We start from the raw sequence: 22,682 nt of genomic DNA, 5'->3' as shown, positions 1-22,682 counted from the left end.
AGTTTATGCTTTTTGAAAGCTGAATCTTACCAATGCTGGATGGGGTATTGACAATTATTAGCTGCAAGAAATAAAAGAGCTTGTTGAGAGTAGATGGAGGTAGATGTGAAGGCCTATCCATGGCCTTGCAAATATGTTGCATCCACTGTTCAGGTCTCCGGAGCTGTTCAATAAGCCCACATTGCTTGCAGACAAAGATGCATTCTTTTTTCGTGTCTACAATGACGACATGCAGTTGGAGCTTGACTCGCAGTTGACGCAGTACATAAACAGCGTGAGTGTTTCCTTCTCTCGACCCACTTCGAGAAGAAAGGAGATTTGTGTGAAACCCATTGAGTGGTGGGAGACGTACGGGTACTCCACTCCTCAGCTGCGAGCTTGTGCTCTTCGTGTTTTGTCACAGGTTGGGATTAGAATTTAGAAGCTTCAATTGTTTTACAATAGTAACAATACTTTTATAATATTCAATATTTATTGTTTTACGCAACTATAGTATGGTTAATAGTTATTGCTTTAGCCTTTGGCACTTTGCATTGATCAAGATTCAACTCCAATGTCCATGGCAATAGGAGTGCTCAGCAGGGGCATGTGAGAGAAACTGGAGCTCTTACTCCCTCATCCATACAAAGATAAGAAACAAGTTGACCACGAGCTAGCTTGAGCGACCTGTATACTGTCGTGCCAACTTGAAGCTTATCAGAAAGTTAAAGGCATTGGAAGGTCCTATGCAGGTATAGTAAATGTTATTAGTTAAGCAAAAAATGGTTATAGTTTGAACAATGTTTAAGAAAATAGAGTATGTAATCCATCCATTTTTGAATTGGAATCTATTTGCAGGTAGATCCCACTACAATTGACATCAACAAGCAACGTGCTTATGCTCCATTGCAAGATGATGAGGAGCAGATATACGCACAGCTCCATAGGGAGCTTGAGACCATTGACAGGCGTGTCACTCGTTCACGTCATAGAGCTGTAGTTACAACATTGAGAGGCAGAGGCCTAGGTAGAGGTCGTGGACGAGGATGTGGATGTACTATTCGAAGTGGTTCAGAAGGATCTGAAGGAGGAGTAAGGATTTATTCTCGTCAAGGCAACAAGCAGAGAGCCAATACTTCACAGTCCTTCACAAATGGGGAGGTCTCCTTGCCAGATGATGAGGCGTTGTTGCTGGGTGACGATGAGTCGAACTCAGAGCAAGATGACATTCATGTGGCTGTAGTGGAGCCACAATATGAAAGTGAGGGCAATACTATCACAGACGGGGATTTTAGATCCAGTGCCTCATCTGATGAGGATGAGCCTTGAGTCATGAGTAGTTACTAGTAGTGTCTATTACCTGGCACTATTTATTTTTCAGCTTGAGACTTCTCTTTTCATTGTTAGGACCTGAGTCTCTGACACACGTCTTTTGAGTTCTCAGTCATGATTCATATTGATACTTTTAACTTTACTCTTTATTATGAATCATGCTACATGTATGATTCATATTGATACTTTTAACTTTACTCTTTATTATGAATCATGCTACATGTATGATTCATGGTACTACAGTATAATATCTATTTACTTTTCAGTTTTAAGTTTTAACTTTGAATGTTCATAGTTGTAAGTAGTAAGTACTAAGTAGATTTATGATTCATCATTCATTATTTCTATGAGACTCCAGTCATCAGTTGCAATACTTTGAAGTTCTAAATTTAATTTGTAAAGAGGACTGAAATTTAAAATTTTCCATGTAGTATATTGTATGATGTATCGTGAATGTTCTAGTAATAAGTGCAATGTGCATGGGCCATGGCACATGCAGCATGATGCATCTCAGTATCTACTATAAATTACTAATAACTAATAAGATATCTTATTTATTTATTTATTTATTTATACGTTTCTAAGCCAAATTCCATAGTTCTTACAAGGAAAATGAAGACATCAACCTTGAATTCACTACCATGATCAGACCTCAATTCCTGAAATCTCTCAAAAACTTGACTTTTCCTTTTCTTGAAAAATGTATAGCAGAGTGCAATGGAAGGAGAAACCTCAAGTGTACTTACAAAAATAGATAAGAATGAAAGTACAAGTGTGCAAAACTTAGGACTAAATGTCTCGAGCTCATCCCATGAAATATGTGGCAACAAACCCCTCTCCATGGTATGGCTGAAGTATCCTGGAAACATCATAGGATTAACTGGAAACTAAATCATGATTGCCCACGTTCATCCGTGATGGATAATAGCAATCTTTGATAGTACAGGAATAGCAAATTATGGTACCAATGTAAAGCTTGATGAAAAGCTTCAAACTTGGGTTGCCTTAGAGCCTTTGTGAAAAGATTTGCCAAGTTGTCCTCCCTCGGAACATAGGACAATAGTATGTCTCCAACAAACAATCTCTCCCTGACATAATGATAGGGAAGCTCTATGTGCTTGTTTTACGCGCATAAAACACGGGATTGCACGCAATAGCCAAAGCACTCTGTCGGTTAATGTAGATTGTTGGCCAACATCAATATCTGCAAGTAGTGTACCAAGTTAGACACACTCCGCAATAGCTGTAAGGGCTGCCATGTACTCAGCCTCACAACTAGAAGTAGAACCTGTGGGTTGCTTCTTGTTGAAGCAAGATATGAAATCCCAAGCATAGAACAATATTGCCACTATGTGGCAACCTCGTGTCACAACAACCAACCCAGTCACTATCTGTGAAAGCATGGATGATCCGTGAAAATGTGTCATCATAGAGAAGCCCCAAAGCTGTGTGCCTTTCAAATTAAGGAAGACACGTCTCACTGCCTGCCAATGCTATGTACTATGTCTGTGCATGAACCTGCTTACCTGGGAAATAGATTCCCTGCCATCCTCTGAGAACAAAGGAAGCCAAGCTCCAAAGGCATTGAAACAAGCTTAGAATCCTTAAAACGAAAGCAATGCAAGAGCTGTCTAATATACTTAGACTGGCTCAATAATGGCCCCCTCAAAATGAGCAACCTAAATGCCAAGATAATGATGCAACTAATCTGTCATCCACAAAAGATTCATGCAAATCAGCCTTAAAGGCTGCAATTTGCTCTATAAATGGCCCAATGATAAGCATGTCATTCACATAAAGTATAAGAATGAGCAATCTGCTCCACACTTCTGAACATGAAGTGTTGTCTCAATTGGGCTGTTCTGAAAACCAAGGCGTATCAAATGCACATGAATCTTGGCTTGGCATACCACGCCCGTGGGTGCCTACTTCAATCCATATAAGGCCTTATACAGCCGGCATACTTTATTTTCAGATCCCTCAACCTCAAAGCATGAGGTTCGCTAACATAGACTTCTTCAAACAAGACACCATGAAGAAAGGCAGTCTTGATATCTAGCTGATGCACTTCCCAATGCCCGTGAGTTGCAATAGCGATGAGACACCAAATGGTAGTGATGCGTGAAGTGGAGACAAAAGTTTCCTGAAAGTCAATTCCGTGCTGCTAAGCATAGCCCTTGGCAACAAGACGGGCTTTGTAGTCATCTACGTGGCCATTAGCTTTCCACTTCAACGTGTAGCCCCACTTTGTGCCAATGGCACGCTTGCCGGGAGACGTCACACGACTCCCATGTGCCATTTTGGTGAATGGAATCCATTCTACCTTCAAAGCATCCATCCCCTCTTTGTTGTCAAATGCATCCTTATGGCACAAAGGCTCCTCATTGCAAGCTGTGGCAGTCAATGCAACATCCAAAAAATGGTCTTGCATCTTACATTGCGCAACTCTTGTACAGGCAGCCAAAGGTTCAGCCTGCTTGCTGTCCTTAAGAGTATCCAAGAGCCATCTTGGTCCTGCTTTGTGCTGTCTAATCACAGCCCTTTCCTCAGTTATTGCCTGCTCAATAGCATTATCATCACGCTAAACGGCATATTAGGCTGAGCATGGACATAAATCTGAGGCTGAGAACTGCTTGCAGCTGGGTGAGGTAAACTCTCCAATGGCTGATCTCAAATCTGCACCGGACCTGAAGAGAGGCAGCAATGAGTCAAAGACAATAGAGGAATTAACAGAAGGCTGTTTTTGACAGTCCAGCCAAGGCAAAGCTGCTTGCTCAGCAAAAACATCATCTCTACTAACAATGACTTTCACAATGCTAGGCTGGTACTATCTGTAACTTTACTTTGTGAGCTGTAGCCAATAAAAATACACTTTATTGCCTTATCCTCCAACTTGTACCTCAACTGAGAGGGTGCATGTGCATATGCCAAACCACCAAAGACTCTCCTATGTGAAAGCATTGGTTTATGGCATGTCCATGTCTCATAGAAAGTAATGGTCTTCCTGATTAGTACTCTATTCAGCACACAGTTGGCACACATGACCGCATCTAACCAAAATTTGTTAGCAAAGACTTACCCTTTAGCATACACTCGGCAATTCCATTAGAGTCATGTTCTTCCACTCTGCAACCCCATTTTGCTGCAATGTGTATGGCTGATGTATGATGCCCCCGACTACTTAAAATTTAGAGAATTCATGGGACATGTATTTATGCAACTGTCAGTACAGAGTTTCTGGAGCTTTTGTCTGCTCTTATTTTCAGCCATGGTAAGAAAATGCTTAAAATAAGTGAAGACATTGGACTTGGATTTCAAAGGGTAAACCCAAGTGTGCTTGGTGAAAGTAATCCACAAAAATGACAAAGTAAGAGTAGCCTCCAACAATGGGGTTCGCATCAATCCGCATACATCACTATAAACCAAGTGTACTTCCGGGATGCACAGCAGTCCCATCCTTGGGAATGTAGGCCATTCTATGGGCTATCCATAGGTGCCACTCATTCCTTGGTATGTGCCTTGTAGGCCTAGTTACAGTCAGTTAGGTCAGTTGGTATAGTTAGTACATGTACTTGTACGGATGGATTTCAGCTGCATTTATTGCTGTCCCACCCCAGTACAGACCTATCAGAGGTGCAATAATTGCTGTAAGGACCTGTCAGGCCTGCATTTAACGTTGTATGGCCGTCATACAACCCATTAATTGCTGTACGGATCTCCTTTGAAGCATTTGCCACAGTCCGAACATGCCTCGAAGCTCGTGCCAACCATTTGAAGCATTGGTTCGACACATTTCTTCATTTCAAGGCGCGTGTCGGTGTTTGAAGACATTTGGAGCTTGCTGCTGCTACTCGGAGGCCTCTCCTTGAGCCCGTTCTCCCTCATTTGGCTTCCCTTTGCCTCGGGCTGCAAGATTCCCTCCATTGGATCACCCTCCTTTCATTTTGAAGTGCTCTCCTCCTCGTGAGAACACTCTCTCTTTCTGTAACTCTCATTTCCAGGCTTCTCTTGGCATCTCACATTGCCATTTGTTGTCCTTTTCACCTCTCCTTCAAGGGTGAATGTCTCTACTCGCATTTGGAGCCTTATCCCTGCTGTATTTTTGGGCTACATATCCTCTGTTGCAGTAGTTATTTCCAATTTCCGCAAAACAATCCTTTCTTTGCTTCATTTGCATTGTGGCAAGGCCTAATGTTGCCTTGGAAGGCCTCGTGTTGCCTTTGGGGATTTTTTTTGCAGCAGGTACACCTTAAGGCATCCAAGTATTTTGCAATGAAAAGCTTTGAAGCTTGAGCAGTGATTGGCATTTCGATTTTGAAAGGTTGCCCTCCTCTCATTTGGATTGCCATTTGGTGCTTTTGCCTTGAATTTCAGCACTATGGTTAGCAGCAAGGATGATTCGTTTGAGATGCTTGCTTCTATGGCTAGTGATCAAGCCCTTGCTGCCCAACATAAAAACAAAGGCAAAGGCAAGGTTTCAGCTCTCATTCACATGCTAGTCACTCCCATGATGCTTCTTCTTATGCGGATAAGAAGAAGAGCGGATGAAAAGAAGAAAAGCGGATAAGAAGAGGAAAAAGAGATGCAACTATTGCAAGAAACCTGGGCATGACATTTCTGAATGCAGGAAGAGAATTGCATCTAAGAAGAAGAAGAAAGAGTCTAGTCTTGCAGTATCTGGTTATCCTAGTCCAAATGATCGACATGAGAGTCGGCTAAATTTTTCACATGACCAGCATTGGGCTTTTCTTGTTACATGTCAGTATAATCCTGATGTTCATAATGTTCATGATACCTGCATCACAATTTCTGTTCTTACACTCCTCAGCAGAATCCTGTGGCTGAGAGAAAAAATAGATCAGTCATGGAGATGGCCAGGTGTATGTTGAAAGGCAAGCACTTGCCTAACAAGTTGTGGTTGGATGCCATTATGTGTGCAAATTACATTTTGAATAGATGTCCCACCAAGGCATTGAATACAACATCACACCATATGAGGCTTGGACAGATGATAAGCCAAGGATTTCTCACATGAGGACTTTTGGATGCTTGGCATATGCACATGTGCCTTCTCAAACACGCACAAAGTTGGATGATAAAGCTGTCAAATGCATTTTTATTGGGTATAGCTCAGAGAGCAAGGACTACAAGCTCTACCAGCCCCACACGGGCAAGGTTTTTGTCAGTAGTAGGGCTGTTGTGTTTGATGAATCTTCCTCTATCCCTTTGCTGGACTGTCAAAAACAGCCCATAGTTGATGCCCCATCTCTCTTTTACAGCTTGATGCCTTTGTTTACGTAAGATTCTCATGATGATGTCACATCTGTTTTTGCTCCTCGTTCATCTGTTGGTCATTTACAGCCAGATGTGCAGCCTGAAATTCAGCATGACTTACAGCCAGATATGCCTCAGCTTGATCAGGATATTGTGCACAGGGCTCTTGACTAGGAGAGAGCTGAAATACAGGAGCCCAAAAAGGTCCCCCATTGGCTCCTTTTGACACATTGAAAGACATCAAACAAGATACTCTTTTGCCAGCCCGTACTAGAGCAGCTGTCCGGAAAGAGCATGCTAATTTGGTTGCTTGTGCATTGGTTGCTACAGGATGCCATTATGCCATAAAGATGCCTTTCAGAATAAGTGTTCGTTGAGGGCTATGCAAGCTTAATTGGATTCTATCTATCATAATAACGCTTGGGAGTTATGTGACTTGCCTTCTAGTAAGAATGCCATTGGAACTAAGTGGGTTTATAAGATTAAACAGAAAATTGATGGTTCAGTGGACCGTTACAAAGCCCGTCTTGCTGCTAAGGGCTATACTCAGAAGCAAGACATTGACTTTGAGGAGACTTTCTCCCCCACTTCCACGATCACTACTATCATGATTGTTCTTGCCTTTGCTGCTCATTTTCATTGAGAGGTACATCAGCTTGATATTAAGAAAGATTTTCTTCATGGGCATTTGCAAAAAGAGGTCTATGTTACCCAACCTCCTAGCTTTGAGGTTGAAGGTTCTAAAAGTAAGGTATGTCGCTTAAAGACAGCCATCTATGAATTGAAGCAGGCACCCCCCGCTTGGTATTCCAAGACAAATGCTCATTTGCTTACACTTGGTTTTCGGAACAACCCTACTGAGGCTACTCTTTACATCCACAACAGTGGAACAGATTGGCTCATTTTAGTACTCTATGCGGATGACATGCTTGTGACTGGGACACATGCTGAGCAAATTGCAGCTATTAAGCTTGACTTCCAAAAGACGTTTGCTATGTCTGATCTTGGTCTTTTGCATTACTATCTGGGCATTCAATTTGCTAGCAGTGAGGGGGGTATTTTGATGTCACAATCCAAGTACATTGGACAGCTTTTGCAACGTTTTCAGTTTGAGGATTGCAAGCCAGTATCCACACCATTAGAGCCTGGTTTTCACTTCTCATCTGAGGATGGAAGTGGTGCATGTGATGTCACCCTTTACCAGCAGGCAATTGGTTGTTTAATTTATTTATGCCATACCAGACCTGATCTTTAGTATGCTGTCTCACAGTTGAGCAGATATATGCACAGCCCCTCTACACACCATTGGCACGCCGTGAAGCGGGTCTTTAGGTATCTCAAAGACACTCAACATTTGGGCCTCATTTATGAGGCTGATTCTTCACTTGTTATGCATGAATTCACTGATAGTGATTGAGCTGGTTGTTCGGACACCCGTGTGTCACATAGTGGCAATTGTTTCATGCTTGGTACTTCATGCATCTCTTGGTTCAACAAGAAGAAGACTACAGTTGCTACTTCTATCTATGAGGCTGAGTACAGAGCACCTTTTACAGCTACAGTGGAGTGTGTGTGGCTCCGGAAGTTACTTGCAGATCTTCATGCATGTCAAATAGCTCCTCCCGTCATCTTCACTGATAGTCGGAGTTGCTCTGGCTATTACACAGAATCCAGTTTTCCATGCCCGCACAAAGCATATTGAGACTCACTATCACTATGTCAGAGAGATTATCAGCAGAGGTGAGATTCAGTTGTCTTATGTTCCCACTGAAGACAACTTGGCAGATCTTTTTACGAAGGCTCTTCCTCAACCTAAGTTTGAAGCTTTCCGGCAAGCTTTAACTTAGTACCTTTTGTGATTTGATTTGTTGTACTATGTACAGTCATAGGTTGCTATATCCCTACAAGATGAACATGTGCAACCATGACATTAGATATTCAGGTATTCTAACATGTGTCCAGGATACTTCAGCCCATACCATGGAGGAGGGTTTGTAGGCCATTCTATGGGCTATCCAGAGGTGCCACTCATTCCTTGGTATGTGCCTTGTAGGCCTAGTTACAGTCAGTAGGTCAATTGGGATAGTTAGTACATGTACCACTTAGAACACTTAGTCCAGTTAGGGTGCTTTGCCCTAGGGTTTTGTTATATTGGCTCTCTCTTGCGTTTTCGTCTTCATTCCCTCATTTCTTGAGCTTCCATTGCTTGCCCTAGCCTATAGGGTAAGAAGAATGTGCCAACAAGCATCCCTCACAAATGTGCTTTGAAAAGTGCAACCAATCTGACATAAAACCAACCACACATAAAAGTTGCATCATGCTTGGAAGGATCATAATGGCATGTGACAACAAATGCCTAATCCTCAAGAGCAATATTAGCTTCCTCATGGCTATGCTCACCTGCAATAGAAGCATCTAAAACTTCAAGTCCTTGATGTTGCTTCTTCACTGAAGCAATGCGCTTTCCACATTCTAAAATGCAATGTCCAGGCTTCCTATAATAATTGTATCTCTTTTTCTTCTTCCCATCACCCTAGCTAGAAGGAGATGAGGTACAAGGATTAGCCTTGGACGTGCTGAACTTCTTGCGTCCCTTGCCTTTACCTTTGTGGTCAGCAGCAAAGGCCTGATCTGCATGCATGGAGGCAACCCGGTTTGCACGGCTCTGCTCCTCCTACAAAAGTTATGTGACAAGCTGATCAAAGTATAATGGTTGGGGTTACCCTGTTAGAATTATAGATATAATTCAGCAGTGACCAATGTAATTTAATAAGCTAGTTAGGGGCACTTTTCCCTCTTTAAGAGGTTTTTCCCCCTAACCGCAGTTAGTTCACTAACTATGGTCAGTGACTACTGAGGTTTTGTCACTAGGACAAAACCTTATCTCTCACTCTTTCAGTTGTATTCTCACACTCTTCATTGCAACTAAGCTTTCAAGCTTTCAGCTCTCAACTCACTCTCTTGCTATCTCTCTCCCCCAAATCTTACATTTGGTATCAGAGTCAGCTCTTGCTTTCTGCCTCCAACTCCAGCCCAACATCTCCCTGCTCCATCTGTGCTGTCCGTACTGATCGTGATCGTCGACCGTACCGCACGTGTGATCGCCATACGTACCATTTCTTCGTCAGTTCCGTATAGCCAGTCGAAGCTGCTTCGCACGACCGTACAACTGTAGCGCCAATCCTGTCCGTACATCGTCGACCGTACGATCTGCCGTTGTCGTACAGCCTACCGTCGCCGTACATCCTGCATCAGCGCCATACGTACATACCGGTACCTGTCGTACCCTGCATCATTTCGTACCTACCGTACGTGCTGTACTTGCTTGCACCTGCAATCAATTCGTCGTACTAGTCGCACTTGCAATCAATTCACCGTACAGCTGCTCTGTAAGGAACTCCCGTACAACGTACAGTTCCTGCAGCCAGTCCGCACAGTTGCCGTACAAGGTCGTCCATACACAGCAGGGCGCTCATCCGTACAGCTTGATCGTACAATCGTACAGTTGTAAGCGATGTCATCCGTACAACCGTACCAGCAGGCCCGTACATAGATTCTCCTACATCAGTTGTTTTCTTTGCAGGGTCTTTTTCAACAAAGGATTCTTTGCAAGGGTCAATTTGTAGGTGTTGAAGAAATTTGGGGCTGCACTTGAAGCAAACATTGCAGACAAATCTGCAGATTTGGTCTGAAATGTGAGGCTTTTGTTCAAAAATTGCAAATTTGGGGCTTTTAGTAAATTTGCCCCTTTCTGGTTGCAATTTCAAGCTCGAAATTTGGGGCTTTCAGTTTTGCAGTACAATTTCTTAAAGAAATTTGGGGATTTTGTGATTGCACTACAATTTTGCAATGAAATTTGGGGCTTTTGTAGACAGAGCGCAATTCTTGCAACATTTGGGGCTTTTGATCAATTTGCCCCTTTCTGGTTGCAATTTCGGGCCTATTTTGGGGCTTTTGTGTTGGGAGAGCAATTTTGGAGATTTCAGTTCATACTACCTTTCTTTAAGTGTTTTGCAGCACTTTTGGCAGATTCTGGAGAGTTTTTTGATGCTTGGACAGATTTCTAACAGTGCAAGTGCAGAAATCTGAGTTGCATTTACAGCCAGTGCTTGGCTGTGTTTTTTGGGAGTTCTGCATTTCATTCCCAGTAAGGGAATTCAGTCTTGTATCTGCTCAAATCTCTTTCCTAGATATGGCCCAGCAAAATTAGAATGATTTCCAATTCGGTGGTCTTTCACAGGAAGACAAGTTGGATGGTACCAACTACTCCCTCTGGAGTTTTATGGTACGCAATATTCTGATTTCTCGCGATTTATGGGATTATGTGAATGGGGGTGAGATCCGACCAGCAGGTATGGCACCTAATACCCCTCCCCAGCAAGGAGGTGGAAGAGGTCGTGCACAGGGTGCAGCTACAAAACAAGTTGTTGGTGCAGCTATAGCCACTACTCCAGATCAGAAGAGATGGGATTCACAGGATGCCTTAGCTTTGTCATGCATCTCTCTTTCAGTGAAAAGATTTATCATTCCACATATCCGATCGTGTAAGACCTCAAAGGCAGCGTGGGATATCTTAGAAAGCATGTATGCAGCCCGGAATGATGCAAGGGTATCGTTTTTGAAAAGAGAGTTAAGTAATACACATATGGAAGAGGGTGACTCCATGTGAGTCCACCTCACAAAGCTACAGGATCTCAGAGAGCAATTATTGAACATAGAATGAGATTATTCTTGATTCAGAGATGATTATCACCACTCTGAATTCTCTTCCTGAGTCTTATCTCAGCTTTCATACCTCGCTGAACTTATCATTGAGGGGGGGTGCAAATCCTCTCACTTTTCATGAGTTGATAGGACTTCTACTTCAGGAAGAGCAAACCAGGAAAAACTTGCCTTCACGTGCAGGTGAACAAGCTATGCTCTCGAAGTTCAAGTCAAAAACAAAGGGACAGGCAAAGACATCGGTAAATCAGCCTTCCAGTGGGTCAGGACAGCCTTCACAAAAGGCTAAAAATGATGCAAGTAAGCCCAAGAAGAAGTGTTTTTGTCATTACTGCAAAAAGCCAGGTCATCACATTGCAGAATGCAGGAAAAGGCTTGCAAAAGAGAAGAAAAACAGCTCCGGTATGGCTGTTTCAGATTCAGGTCCTCATGCATCTGACAGTGGGGATGCTGCAGCCAACTTTGTTGGACAGGATTATGCCTTTTTATCTTGCATTTCAGATTCTAGGCTGGCTGCTCCAGATGCTCGGGATAGTACAGCCACTTGTAATGATGATACATATGTCTTTTTGACTTGCAGTTATGACCCCTCTACGGATGCATCAGCTTTCAGTGTCAATGAAACACTGAATACTTGGTATTTTGACAGCGGTGCCTCCAAGCATATCACTTCTAGGAAGTGTCTCTTTACTTCCTTGCATCCACCTCCCGTTGGTAAGAAAGTCACTTGTGCCAACAACTCGTCATATTCAATACGTGGCACAGGAGAAGTTGAGCTTACCGCCATTCATGGCTCAGTTTTCAAACTTTCAAATGTCTTGTATGTGCCTGGTATCACCAAAAATCTCCTTTCAGTGTCCACTCTTAACAGGGCTGGATTTCAGGTCATCTTTGAGGATGACAAATGTGCTGTTCGAGACAGGGAAAATGATTATGCCTTGAGATTATCTGGTACTCTGCTGCAGGGGCTTTTTCAGCTTGATCTTTTTGAGAAAAGAGCAGCCCATGCTCTTGTAGTTTCTACTCCTACTGCTGCCATGCAGAATGCAAAATTATGCCATGCCCAATATGGCCACATGCATTACAACAGCTTGATGACACTTCAGAAGCACTCTATGGTTGATGCATTGCCACCTCTTGAGATACCTCCTCCACATGCTTGTGAAGGGTGCATTTTAGGCAAGATGCATAGATTCCCCTTCAATAAGGATGGTTCAATTAAAGCTGTCCGCAAATTACAGCTTATACACAGTGATGTTTGTGGTCCCATGAGGACTCCATCATTGGGTGGTCATCTCTACTTTGTTACTTTTATTGATGATTACTCCAATTTCACTTGGGTCTTTGGGCTAAAGCGCAAATTAGAAGTGTTCATGGTGTTAAAACACTTTTCAGCCATGGTTGAAAATGAAACTGGACTCAAGATACAGACATTGCGCACAGATAGAGGTGGGGAATACTTGTCTGCAGATTTTGATGCTTTTCTGAAAGGCAAGGGTATTGTGCATCAGCTCACGGTGAGGCTGACCCCTCAACAAAATGGCAAAGCTGAGAGGAAAAATAGAACTCTTATGGAGATGGACCGATGTATGCTGACAAGCAAACACATGCCTCACAAATTCTAGCTTGAAGGTCTGATGTGTGCCAACTACATCTTAAATCGGGCTCCCACTAAGGCTTCGAAAACAAAAACTCCCTATGAGGTCTGGAATGGGAGAAAGCCTTCAGTGGATCATTTCCAAGTCTTTGGATGCCTTGCGTATGCTGAATTTCGGCATAAGTTGTCAGATAAGGCAATTAAGTGCATATTTGTTGGGTACAGTGCAGAAAGCAAGGGGCACCGTCTCTACAATCTTGCTACACGCAAGATCATTGTCAATAGAGATGTGATATTTGCAGAAAATTCAGCTCACACTCAGGCTGAATTTCATATGCCTTCTTCTTCAAAGGATGTTTTTGAGGGGTTGCTACCCATTGCCTTGGGTTCCCCTGCTGATATTTCTGATGCAAATCAGAATTTACAGCCACCTCCCAATGCTGCAGTTCAGCCACAAGATGTCTTGCCACCTCCACAGGCAGTGGAACAAGTGGTTCAGCAAGAAATTGCAGACATACATGCAGCAAAAACAGTCCCGAACTGGCTGTTACAAACTCTCAGGGAAAGTAAGATTGATGCTCCATTACCTGGCAGGACTCGCAGTGCAGCAAGGCACATGGAAGGTGCTAATTCAGTGGAATCAGCATATGCACGTACTCTTCTCGATGAGGAGGAGCCTGCAACATTCGAAGAAGCAAAGGACAATGTGCATTGGATGAATGCCATGCACGATGAGTTGCAGTCCATTAAGAAAAATCAGACTTGGGATGTTGTAGACTTGCCACCACGTAAACATGCCATCGGCACACGATGGGTTTTCAAGGTGAAACGGAAGCTAGATGGCTCCATTGACAGATACAAGGCAAGGCTGGTTGCTAAAGGCTATGCTCAGAAAAAGGGCATAGATTATGAGGAGACTTTTGCTCCTACATCCCAGATGACCACCATCCGATCTGTTATTGCAATGGCTGCACATTTTGAGTGGAATGTTCCTCAGTTGGACATAAAAACAGCCTTCTTAAATGGAGACTTGTTGGAAGAGGTTTATGTCAAACAACCTCCAGGCTTTGAAATTACAGCAAATGCACTTCAGGTATGCAAGCTAAACAAAGCTTTGTATGGGCTGAAACAGGCCCCTCATGCATGGTATGCCAAGATTCATGCCTTTTTGACCAGCAAGGGGCTGCACAATAGTCCTATTGAGAGCACCCTCTACATCAAGATGGATGGGGGGGGAAATTTTAGTCATCCTTCTTTATGTCGATGACTTACAGCTCACAGGGTCCAATGAAGATAATATTGCAGATTTCAAAGCTGATTTGCAGAAGACCTGACTGCTTCACTTTTATTTGGGGATCCAGTTCTCTCAAGAGAGACATGGCACTGTTATGTCTCAGTCCAAATATGTGCAGAAACTCTTGGACAAATTTAACATGCATGATTGTAAGCCCATCCATGGAGCCGGGGCTGAAACTCACAATGCATGATGCAGGAGAATTAGTTGATGCCACACTTTACAGTCAGGCTGTTGGATGCCTCATATATCTCTACAACACTAGACCTGATATTGAGTTTGCAGTATCTCAGGTGAGCATGTGTATGCACAGCCCAAAAACTATGCATTGGCAGGCAGTTAAGCGCATCTTCCGTTATTTGCAGGGCACGAAGTCTTTTGGCTTGTTATTTCACAGCAACAGTTGAATGTGTCTGGCTGCGACGTCTATTTGCTGATCTTCATCTGTCATTGGAGGGTCCTTCTCCAATTCTCACTAATAGTCAGAGTGCCATTGCAGTGACAAAGAATCAAGTGTTTCATGCTCGCACGAAGCACATTGAGGTTCACTATCACTACGTCAGAGAGAAGTTGCATGCAGGAGAGATCAGTATGATCTTTGTGTCCACACATGACAACGTTGCAGATATTTTCACCAAAGCATTACCACGTGAAAAGTTTGAGGCATTTCGCAGTGCCCTCAACTTATGTCCATTTGGTGATTGATCAGCCTTGTACATGGCATTGGCACTGCAGGGGGGTGTTAGAATTATAGATATAATTCAGCAGTGACCAATGTAATTTAATAAGCTAGTTAGGGGTACTTTTCCCTCTTTAAGAGGTTTTTCCCCCTAACCGCAGTTAGTTCACTAACTATGGTTAGTGACTACTAAGGTTTTGTCACTAGCACAAAACCTTATCTCTCACTCTTTCAATTGTACTCTCACACTCTTCATTGCAACTAAGCTTTCAAGCTTTCAGCTCTCAGCTCACTCTCTTGCTCTCTCTCCCCCCCAAATCTTACATACCCATGGCCACCAACCTCAATATCATAGATGCCGTATGGGCAAGTTCCTGGTGGGTATGGATGTATGACGACTTAGCCAGCAACCAATCCCCAGAAAAAGCAACGCTCAGTTCCTGAGCTATGCGCTGAAGGTCAGCGCTAAAGGGGTAAACAGATCTGCTTGTCACAAGTGACTAGAAGAAACTAACTCTAAAGCTATGAGTCAACTAGAGCTGATTGAAAAAGGACTGCAGCTATTGCGACTGCAAATGAGCTGAAAGGCGTTGTAATGCAACAGGAAGTGGCAACGTAAAGTGCGAGCTGAAGCTAGAGCTAGTCACAACCGTCTGACGGGAATGGCAGTGCCTACTGTATGGACTGCTCCCAAGCCAAGTTGATGCTCTAGAGCTTTAGGTGGACTTGCTGAAGGGAGATTAGGGCAGCTGAAGCAAGGGGGTAGTAAATGTTCTCACAAGGGAACCACAAGGATCAAGCAAACTAGGCTCTGATACCATTGTAGAGTGGCCTGCAATGGAAGGAGAAAGCTCAAGTGTACTTGCAAGAATGGATAAGAATGAAAGTACACGTGTGGCCACGTGTGGCCAACCTAGGACTAAATATCCTAAGTATAGATAGGACTAGTACTAACAGCACTAGCTTTCCTAATCTAGCCTACACGGCATATACCAGGGAATATGTGGTAACAGTGAAGCAAGGGGGTAGTAAATGTTCTCACAAGGGAACCACAAGGATCAAGCAAACTAGGCTCTGATACCATTGTAGAGTGGCCTGCAATGGAAGGAGAAAGCTCAAGTGTACTTGCAAGAATGGATAAGAATGAAAGTACACGTGTGGCCACGTGTGGCCAACCTAGGACTAAATATCCTAAGTATACTAACCCTAGATAGGACTAGTACTAACAGCACTAGCTTTCCTAATCTAGCCTACACGGCATATACCAGGGAATATGTGGTAACAAAAAACCATCAATCAAAGTTCCAGAATACATTGATTGAGACTTCATCGATCCACATACCTTTGCATGAACCAGCTATTCCTTTGCTCAATATTCGCTCTCCGAGAAGGTGCTTTTCCATCAAACAATTTTCATAAAACTCCTTAGAAAAGTTTAAATCAAGCAAACATAAACCATGTTCTTCCTTCTCAATATGGATAAAGATGGCTTTCAAATTTCAGAAAATGCACTTCAGGTATGCAAGCTGAATAAAGCTTTATATGGGCTGAAACAAGCCCCACGTGCATGGTATGCCAAAATTGATGCCTTTCTAACCAGCAAGGGGCTGCACAATAGTCCAACTGAGAGCACTCTCTACATCAAGAACCATGGGGGGGGGAATTCTGGTCATCATTCTTTATGTAGATGACATGCTGCTCATCGGCTCAAATGAGGAAGTAATTGCAGATTTCAAGGCCCAATTGAAAGCTACATTTAATATGTCAGACTTGGGCTTGTTACATTTCTTTTTGGGGATCCAATTTATTCAAGAAAAACGTGGCATTGTTATGCCTCAGTCCAAGTATGTTCAAAAGCTCTTGGACAGATTCAACATGCATGATTGCAAGCCTATGTCCACTCCCATGGAGCCGGGGCTGAAGCTTACAATGCATGATGCGGGTGAATCAATTGATGTCACACTCTATAGTCAGGTTGTTGGATGCCTCATTTATCTCTGCAATACACGACTTGATATTCAGATTTCAGTTTCTCAGGTGAGCAGGTATATGCACAGCCCAAAGATTATGCATTGGCAAGCTGTAAAACGCATCTTCCGTTACTTGCTAGGTACAAAGTCTTTTGGCTTGATGTTTCCCAAGGGGGGTGACTTGCAGATGCATGCTTATAGTGACTCAGATTAGGCTGGAGACTATGATACTAGGCAGTCCACCAGTGGGAATTGTTTCTTTCTAGGACATGCTTGCATTTCTTGGTTGAGCAAGAAACAATCTATAGTGGCTACCTCCTCATGTGAAGCTGAGTACAGGGCAGCTTTCACAGCGACAATTGAATGTGTTTGGCTGCATCGTTTATTTGCTGATCTTCGTCTTTCATTGGAGGGTCCTTCTCCGATTCTCACTAATAGTCAAAGTGCTATAGCAGTGGCAAAGAATCCTGTGTTTCATGCTCGCACGAAGCACATTGAGGTTCACTATCACTATGTCAGAGAGAAGTTGCATGCAAGAGAGATCAGTATGATCTATGTGTCAACACATAACAATGTTGCAGACATCTTCACCAAACCACTTCCACGTGAAAAGTTTGAGGCATTTCGCAGTGCCCTGAACTTATATCCTTTTGGTGATTGATCATTTCCTTGTACATGACATTGGCACTGCAAGGGGGTGTTAGAATTATTACTATAATTCAGCAGTGACCAATGTAATGTAATAAGTAGGTTAGGGGCACTTTTCCCTCATTTAGAGGTTTTCCTCCCTTAGTGAAGGATAAGGTTTTGTCACTTAGACAAAACCCATCCCACTTCTTGTAACAGTCACTTCTTCTATTGCAAACACTACGTTCAGCTCTCTAGCTTCCTGCTCTCTCACTCTCTTGATTTCTAACAATATGTGCTCGCTGTCGGAGCAATAGGTGCATAAACCCCACGTTAGGTCTCTCTGCCAAATGCATCTCTCCGAAATGATGGCATACCAAAGGGCTGAGAAGAGGACTGACCTCTCTCCCAGGGGTGTGGGCTGCCATATAAACCAAAGCCAGCTCCATGCACACTGTTGGACGTCAACATCTCCTGATGTCACCTAGACAAAGAGAGAGGGCCTTGCTTGTGGGTGTGCCCACCCAGTAAGTGAGGTTAGGGTAGAGAGTGAGGGCATGTGTTGTGGGTGTGCCTGCCCCCATGAGAGTAGGTTGGTGTGGCTTTCCAATGCCTCGTGCTGGTCCATGTGATGCCACGTAGGGCATGGAGGTTCCTAGGTGGGGTACAGAGGTGTGTGGGCAGGTATGCCCTGTGGTGCTGCCCTTATAGGCGCCCTAGCAAAGGGCTGGAGAGCACAGGGTGGGCCGACCTGTAGGTCGGCCACCTTGGCTTGTGTGCGCCCTTACATAGGCTGGAGTTCAGCCCTGCCTATAGGGCAAGAGGGGTCGGCCATAGGCCCCATCCTGGTTGGCTGGACAGCAAAGGGTACAGCCCTCTCTTTAGGTCCTGGACAGCCCCTTTTGCAGGGCTGTAGAGGTCGGCCCCTAGGGCTGTGGGTCCACCAACATCAGCAGGTTGGTCGGCCCTGCCCTATGCTAGCCGACTAGAAGGATGGGGCCTATATATAGGCCCCCCCCCCACTTGTGTTTTGTGCAGTTTAGTGCGGTGCGTGGTGGAGCAGCAGAGCCAGCCCAGTGCACACCTCAGGAGCAGTTCTAGGGCAGAGGTGTGGAGTTGTTCTTCCACTCTTGGTGCCTTGTTTTCTCGTGCTTGTTGAGCTGTTTGTCTGAGCTCAACAGCAGCCTGTTGGTTCCCAGGTTTCCCCCCAGTTGTAGTGGGGTTTTCCCACGGATCACTTGCAGTTCTCTTGTGCCTTTCTCTCTCCTTTCTCTCCTTCTCAGTGTGTGTGTGTGAGGCATGCTATCTCTGTCTCTCTTCCATTCATTTCCGCTGCACTTCTCACATGGTATCAGAGCCACGGTTGGCTTGAGACCCGAGGAGCCAACACACACAGAGGAGGATTAGGATGTTGTTCGGAGGTGTCTTTGAGAAGGAGCGTGTGCGAGGAGTGGACTGTTCAGGTGACCAGCGAAGGGTGCCTTTGAAGGGTGTTTTCAGATCAAAAAGGAGGTGTTTCCAAGGGACGGAAAGCGAGGTGTGAAGGTACATTGGGCTGTCAGCCCCTTCATCCTTTCTCCTTTCTTCAACCCTCAGTTCCCTTCTATCCCATCCACCTTCTCTTTCAGTTCATCATCCTCTTCACTCTGACATGGCGACTTTGCCCGAGATGGCAAAGAACAAGACTAGAATTCCAGTGTTGCCCACGTTCCTGGTTGAATGGCAGTTGGATGGGCTCAATTACAACATCTGGGGGGTGATGATGGAATCTAAGTTACAATCTTACAGCATGGCAGATTTCATCTTGATGGGTGTTGCCCGACCAGATCCCCTGGTAGAGGACCTTGGCATCTTGGCTCAGAAGGAAGCCGAGACTTTGTCCCAACTATGGGACCGTGTTAATGCCAGGTAAGATCATTTATCTTTCTTAACTGTAACCGGCCTTTGACCGACAAAGGGCAGCGTAACTGACTCTATGATCTCACAAATCTGAAATACAGCCAACTTGAAACATTGCCATTGCTCACAAACAAAACTTAGAGCATAAATCTTCACCGCATAGCATCACTAAACCATTTAAGACAAGGGAGGCTAAAATGCCCCTACTCAAAAGCATGAAAAGTGACACCTGTTGGCCCCAACACTTGGTGCCCCTTGCGGTATTTATTTAATTACTGGTTAGCTCAAATACAAGGGACTCCCTTCAAGAGCTCACCCGCAGGTACAACGCAGTACAATGCCAACCCGTGGCTGTGCCAGTGATCAACTCCCAGTGCTATTCTCTTGGTTCCTTTCAATAGCATGCATAACACAAGTAGAACAACCTGACAGCATGCCAAGCAATGCATCCACGTAGATCAAAGACATTACTGAGCCCAAGGCTTGCCACTACACCCCCAGGAAGAGAGTATCACAACCAGTGCCCCAATCCTCTTCCGGGCCAATGGCAGGGCATCCAACCTTGCAAAATCTCAGTAAGAATGACAGTAGCTTAGAGTAGAAAGAGAAGATAAGAATCCAGCCAACAGAAAGGGCTTGTTTCAGCTAAGAACAGCCCCAGAAGTTGGTTGAACAACAGACAGCAGACTTTGGTAGGAGGAAGCTGCCTATGAGTGACTTCCAGCACCAGAAGAGATCAAGAAAGAGAGGGTTCAGCAAGCTGAAACAGATCCGCCATGATTGCGGCCACCAGAAAGGTGATTCCAGCCCACCAGCACCTCCGTTTTCAGTGCGCCTTGCACCAGGCAAGAGCAGGAAGAGAGGTGTCCAAGAATATGGCCTCAGAATCAAGAAAGGAAGACTTTTGTCGCAAGAAAGTCAAGAAAAGCTCCAAAAATGGCCCAGAATGGAGGCGTCCAGGTCCAGGAAGCATGCCAGCAGCAGAGAGCACCAAGGGGAGGAGAACTGTCGCGAAGAAAGCTCGAAAAATGACTTCATCCAGCAAGAGGGAGGCTGCAAAAATCCGCCATCTTCAGAATGAGGCTCCTCTGGTAGGGGAGAAGACTCAAAACAGCAAGGAAGGGAAAGGAAGGGCTCCAGGGGCTTCCAGGGGTGACACCTAGGTGCCACAAGTTGAGCAAAGAGGCCACACAGAGACACATGGGAAAATGAGGTGTGGAATTTTAATGCCCCTAGGAGACTCAGATGGCACACCATGGCCCTAATGCTTGGGAACCAATGACCCTAGTTTGTAGGATCTCTAGGGGGTCAATTTTTAAAGGATGACCCCACTGAACCAAACCAATGACCTTAGAAATTGAAATCACTCTAATGCACTAGGAGTAGCACTTATTGCACATGAAATCATAGGTACCTTTTGGGCATTAACTAAGGCCCCTGGCCTAATACCCTAGGCTAAATTGTTCTGCAAGGTGGCTCATAGTTAATGGTTCAATACTTGGTGCAAGGCCCCGAAGATGCGGGCTGCTCCTTTTTGTTTTCTATCACCGTCTAATGCATACTAAAGGTCAAGTGGGCACATGAGGTGATTGTGCAGGGAGTAAGGCTTTGGCAAGCACTTATGTGAATTAAGATCAAGGGAAAAGGCCTTGATAAGCACTCTTGGAGAGGAATGCAGGAGATAAGGCTTAGGCCAAAAGGGGCTTTGATGCAGGTAAACGCAGGAGGCAACTTCACAAGGCTTTCAACATTTTGGGCACGTTTCTTGTTTCGTGTAGAAACAAATTTTTGGTTTCTCCAAGAAATAGGTCACATGCAAGCAGTGGATTTTTGGCAGATGGCACATGCTTGGTACAACCTCACTGCTGATTACGTAAGGGTCGGGAGTCCATGCTTGAGATGGAAAATGCCCTTGGAATCTTGGACAGTGGAGAAGCTCCTATATGCTTTCTTTTTTTGCTTTGAGCAAATGGCCGTGGATTGGAACATGGTTATGAGTTCTAGCAATCGTCTCATGATTCGTACGACATGTCGTGGCTCTGCAACGGCTTTTCTATGTAGGTCCGTGATGACGAAAATCTACATCTCTGAAATGACCACGGCTCACTATCTGGACTCTGCAGTTAAAGATTGCATCATTGCGTTGTCTCCTTGTTTGTTTTTCGTGCCATCACCACGTTTCTGCTGCGCATGTAAACTTCATTGGCTGTAACTCTGTGAAGGTTCCGAGTCTCCGACTACGTGAACTTTGTGAAGGACCAAGAGTGTGCCACCAATAAGGCTGTCACGACTCAAGCGCCGTGCGAAGACGAGATTTGGAAAGCCCTTAAAACAACTATGATGTTATATCTTCGTCGATTCATGGGCTACGATAGCGCCAATTCTAATGCGCAGAAGCGACAGATCTTGTTTGAGCAAGCCTCTGGATTGTCTGTCGTATAGAGCAGTTAGTTTGGACACTTCACCATCAACACCACATCCCCATGACATTAGCAACTCCTCAAGCGATTAATCACGTGAAGCACATGACAATGGCCAAAAGTATATGGGAACATTTGGCGTCCAATGTATAACCGAACCCTCCCATGAAGAGATTTTCACTGAGCGTCCAGATCAGGTTGTTGGATCCCAAGAAATCTATATCGATGCGGGAACACATCAACAAGTTATAGGAACTTCACCAGGAGATTCTCCAGGCAGGGAAGCAGATTTCATCAGCGCCATAAACACATGGCAATATGATCTTGATTATCAAGAGATCAAAGAATAAACGTGTGCCATATTTTAACCATATTTTAAACTTTTTTGCCAATAAATAACTCTTGATCCATTGAATCCCAAAGAGTAGAATAAAATTAGCCAAAACAAAGGCACAAAACAACCCCATTTGGAATAGCCAAACAAGACCAAAAGAGGTTGTAATAACACCTCCCTACTCAATTCCTGGAAGAGCTTTGCTACCTTGACTTTAAGGAGACTTTTGCCCCCACTTCCTGTAGGATCGATTGAAAGAGAGAGTGAGTGCAGGTAGCAAAGCGTCGCACACGTCTTAGCCGTCACGTCAAACTTGGATAATGAAAAAAAGGAGTACAAGGTACAAGTACCTAGACCTAGGACTAAGTGTCCTAGGTGTCACATAGGACTAAGTGTCCTATGTGGCCTAAAAGACACTAACACTACAAGTGCCTATATTTATGCCTACAAGGCACATACCATGGCCTATAGGGCATCACTAGAACCACCAGGAGATGGCCTACAAACCCGCCTCCATGGGATGGGCTGAAGTACTCTGGTATTTTCTGGTCATGG

General features: G+C 44.3%; 1 protein-coding gene and 1 pseudogene across 3 annotated transcripts in view; one reads left to right on the top strand and one right to left on the bottom strand.

Annotated features, from left to right (window-relative positions):
- LOC147903914 (sorting nexin 2B-like) overlaps positions 1-22,682 on the bottom strand; it is a 103,357-nt gene that overhangs the window by 14,607 nt on the left and 66,068 nt on the right. The window lies entirely within an intron of this gene.
- LOC147903915 (uncharacterized) lies at positions 86-1,308 on the top strand (annotated as a pseudogene).

This window comes from Dipteris shenzhenensis, chromosome 3 (assembly GCF_047967505.1).
Source record: "Dipteris shenzhenensis isolate YYH24624 ecotype China chromosome 3, Dip_SZ_1.0, whole genome shotgun sequence".
Classification (NCBI taxonomy): domain Eukaryota; kingdom Viridiplantae; phylum Streptophyta; class Polypodiopsida; order Gleicheniales; family Dipteridaceae; genus Dipteris; species Dipteris shenzhenensis.
This window is presented reverse-complemented; position numbering and strand designations above follow the sequence as displayed.